The 4,504-nt window shown below is 42.3% G+C and overlaps 1 non-coding gene across 1 annotated transcript; it reads left to right on the top strand.

Moving 5' to 3' along the window:
• The first annotated feature begins 275 nt into the window (after positions 1-275).
• TRNAN-GUU (transfer RNA asparagine (anticodon GUU)) lies at positions 276-349 on the top strand. Its single transcript has one exon. It is a non-coding gene; the product is annotated as a tRNA-Asn (tRNA).
• Positions 350-4,504: the final 4,155 nt, after the last annotated feature.

The raw sequence follows: 4,504 nt of genomic DNA, 5'->3' as shown, positions 1-4,504 counted from the left end.
GGGGTGGGGCGGGAGTCAGCCTCCCTCTGCACCCCCTCGGCTCAGGCTCGGGGCGTCTCCGGGGCGCTGCAGCTGCTGCGGGTGGGGAGCAAGGGGCGGCGGCGAACCTTCGAGTTCGCCTGACGCCCGGCTTCTCCGCGGGAACAACACGCTGCATCGACTCCACCTCTCGGGTTGTCTGAGGCTAGGAACCGGAGCCGCTGTCCTGCGAAAGGCTAGTGGCTGCTCCTGGCAGGGAAGGACCAGTTACTCCTTAGCGACTTATCGTCTTTCGAGTCTCTGTGGCGCAATCGGTTAGCGCGTTCGGCTGTTAACCGAAAGGTTGGTGGTTCGAGCCCACCCAGGGACGACTATCTCTAGGTTGTTTTTAGATATAGCATAAAGGTTTGCTTTCTTTTCTGCTTATTAATTCATCCTTTCTACGTAAACATGGAGGAAGTCTCGCCTTCTTTACCCTTCTTGTCGCGATGTCTTGTCCACAACAGGAGAACCTAAGTCAACTACACTGCTGAGCTTATCCTCACAAAAGCGCCCCTGAAGAAAACAGGTCATTTGGAATCCAGGATTTCGCGAAAAGAGGGGAGTCAACATCTCTTCTCTACCCTCTGAGTTCCTTTTAACAGTGAGGGTTCATCTATTGTTTGTGCTAGTATTTATTGACCCCCATTTACAGTATGAGCCCCTGGTGGTCTAGGGGCTAGGATTTGTCGCTTTCACCGCTGTGGCCCAGGTTCGATTTCCAGTCAGGGAAGGTATGGTTTCTTGAAAAGAACCCGCGTGCCTACCGCAAGAGATATTAAGAGACGCGGGTTGGATCCCTGGGTTGGGGAGATCCCCTGGAGGAGAAAATGGCAGCCCATTCTGGTACTCTTGCCTGGAGAATCCCATTGACCGAGGAGCCTTGCGGACTACCGTCCAAAGGGGTGAAAAGAGTCGAACACGACTGAAGTAAATAAGCACGAGCAAGTCTTTGAAATTAATTTGCTTCTATGCTTTTATTATTACAAACAACACTGCAGTCATAATTCTTGTACACAGACGTATGGGTAGAGTGCCAGAAGGACAATTGTTCTATAAGTCAGTTTACATGGTTTTACCTATGGTTCCATTCTCTAACCTTCATTGGCTTATTAGCCAATGTAACTCTTTTGTTATTTCAGTGACTGCTTTAGGCTTTAGAGCAGACATCTGGAACTTACCAGTTTGCTTTCAAGTGATCACACCTCTTCACATTTCTCCATTACCTGCCTTTATGCTATCATTGTCATGCATTTTACTTCACATATAAACCCCAAATCCAACGTTTTTACTTTTCTTTAAACTGTCCCATATTTTTAAAGATATTTTCTTGATAAGAAATAATCTTATATATTTTCCATGCAGATACCATATTTTGTCTTTCCTTCCTTTATATCTATCCAGAATTCTATCTGGGATGGGTTTCCTTTTTCCTGAAGGACTCCTTTAACATTTCTTATGTTGTGGATCTGCTGGTGATGAAGTCTTTCAGCATTTGTATGTCTGTAAGTGACATTATTCATCATATCTTTTATTTTTGAAAGATATTTCATGAGGGAAGATTAATAGAATTCCATGTCCACTTTCTTTTTCTCTCAGTTTTTTAAAGATGTTGCTCTACTGCCTTTATTTTTATTTTCTATATCTAGCACACCTTATTGCTTTGGCTGCTTTAGAGATTTTTTCTTTTTCTATGGATTTAAGCAGTTTAATAGTAATGTGCTAGGTGTGGTTTTTTCATATTCCTTGTGCTTTAGTGATGAGAGAGATGAACAGAGAGAACCCAGGCATTTGGAAAGCGTTTCTTTCAGGTAGTCAGCGGAGTTCTGATATGAGCATGTTTGTGGAGAAATGCCCAAGACGAAAAAAAGAAACCTTGGAAAAGATCATGGGACAGTGCCTGGTGTTCACACGGTATAGGCGACTGTACTTGCCTCCTTGGATCAGTGGCTTTATAATTCTCATTAAAATTAGAATATTTTCTGTCTTTTTTCTTCAAAAATCATTCAGCTCTGTTCAGGAGCTTCAAACACTCCCATGTTAGGCCTCTCAAAATTGTCCTAGCATTCGATGATGCTATGCATTAAACATTAAACTGTGATTTTCATTTCAGATGTTTTCAGTTAGTCATGTCTTTTTAATTCCATTTGGTGACTTTATTACATCAGAAGTTATAGTTTTTTGTTCATTTCTTAAGTTTTATTTTGGCCATTTTTATATGTTCCACATTTCTACAATTCTTTGGACATACATAATGCAGTCATGATAACTGTTTTAAAGTCCTCTCTGTTGATTTTAATATTGCGTCAGTTCTGGTTCAGTTTTGGTTCACTAACTATTTTTCCCCTTATGTCACGTTTTCCTGCCTCTTTGCATGCTTGACATTCTTTGAATGCCAGATATTGCCAAACTTTACCTTCTTACGTACCGGTTATTTTGGTATTCCTATAAATCTTCTTGAATTTTGTTCTGGCATAGAATTAAGTGACTTGTAAACAGTTTCATTTCTTTGAATCTGGGTTTTATTATTTTTTTTAAAGGTAAGTCACTCTAAGGCTGATTAATCCAAGTAGTAAGGCACAACCTTCTTTGAGTGTTCTTCTCAGTGACCCTTGTGAGTAGCCTTGTCTGACTTGGGGAGCGAGTACACTTGCCTGTACCAAGTGAACACCAGGCACTGTCCCATGATCTTTTCCAAGATTTCGTTTTTTCATCTCGGGCATTTCCCCACAAACATGCTCATATCAGAACTCAGCTGACTACCTGAAAGAAACGCTTTCCAAATGCCTGGGTTCTCTCTGTTCATCTCTCTCATCACTAAATGTGTCCTATGAAGTCTAGCTGCCTTGCTCTCCATGAACACTCAGCAGCAACTCCACAATCCAAGGAGTTGGTCTCAGATCCCCTCCTTGTGCTCAGCCTGGAAACTCTGAAAGCAGTAAGCTGGGCCCATGGTAGGTCTCACCTTGTTTGTTTCTCATCTCTCACTGCCCAATTTCCAGTGTCTTGAAAACTGATATTTTATGCTTTTTATCTTTTTCTTTTTTTGGGGGGGGGGGCAGGGGAGAAGGGTGGGGTGAGTTTTTGGGCAGAAAGGCCAATCTTATTTCTGTCACTCCACCTTTACCAGAACCTGAAGGCATCTCTTCATGTGTTCCCAGTTTGACTTCTGAAGGAGATGTACCATTTTTATAGACCAATGTATTTGTCTAACTCTATGAAAAATCCTTTTTCTTCATGTTTTTTCTAGTACAACAAGCTTTCTCTACATCTGACACTCTTACAAGGGGTGTTGGCCTCCTGACTCAACTAAGCAGGAGGTATGGCAGACAGAAGGACAATGTAGACATTACTCAGAGATACTGTATTGCGTATGTCCAGCTAATAACTTCCAAAATGTTTAGAAAGTCTTTCAATAGTTGTTATTGGTTTTGATGGTGACCTACTGAATTGGGTCCAGAAAAAACTGACCAGAATGACCCTGGGTTCCTTTCTACCAAATAGCGGATCAATTCAAGGGGAATAGTCACTGGTGCCATTTATTCATCTCCCCTTCCTTTTGTGAACTGCATTTTTGCCTTCTTGGATACTCACCATCTATGAACTGGTCACCTTCCTACCCAAAGTTGGGTTAGTAATCCAGTAGCTCTCTCTGTATGATTCCTTGACAGTGCTTGGTTATTTCTGGAAAAAAAAAAAACAAAACACTTGTTCCATTTGAGACCAAACGTTGGAGGCAACAGAACCCTGAACCTGACAATGCATCTTGTGCAGACCTGGATACCCAGAGTTGTTGGCACTCCCTCTCTTGGTTCTTCTGCTGAATTTCACAAGCATACATGAGCTCCTAGGCTTTTATAACCAGTGTTTGAACATTCTTTCTACCCTCTTCATGTATATTTTTATCTGCCTCTGTCCCTCACACACTAAACTGCCCCATCCACCCACATTCTTTCCTCCTCCTCAGCTTTCTAGGATCTTGCCTTAGAATTCCTTCAATCACTGAGCACTTACCAGGTGTCAGGCCCTGCTCCATGAGAGACGCTGCATCCTCAGCCAACCCAGTCTCTGCCTGTGGCGTCCCCTTCTGGAGGCATCAAAAAGTGTCAGGGCTGTGGTTCCTGGCTCCTCTGCCCACCTGGGCCTAGGGGCACTAGCAGTGTTTGAGACAAAAGAAGCATAAGGAACAATGGAAAAACTGATGAATCCAGATCTAGAAGGGAGGTAACTAAGATTAAAAACTCCCCACATATTCCATGTGTTTTATGCTTTTCCAAATGACGTGATGGCTGTGTCCACCAACGTCCTCCTTTCAACCTGAACCCACATATCCTTTTAACTTGTTAATCTATGGCCACTCTATAATCTATAAAAATATGCATGAGCCTTAAGTAAAAACAAGGTTTTGGTATTTCCATCTTCATTAGAAATTCTCCAGGCAAAATTATACATTAATTAATTTAGTGTCAGTCTAGGCACTTAATGA

This window comes from Moschus berezovskii, chromosome 4 (genome assembly GCF_049115385.1).
Source record: "Moschus berezovskii isolate FMDL1 chromosome 4, NW_MosBer_1.0, whole genome shotgun sequence".
NCBI lineage: Eukaryota > Metazoa > Chordata > Mammalia > Artiodactyla > Moschidae > Moschus > Moschus berezovskii.
Note: the sequence above shows the minus strand (reverse complement) of the source record. Positions and strands in the feature narration are given on the sequence as shown.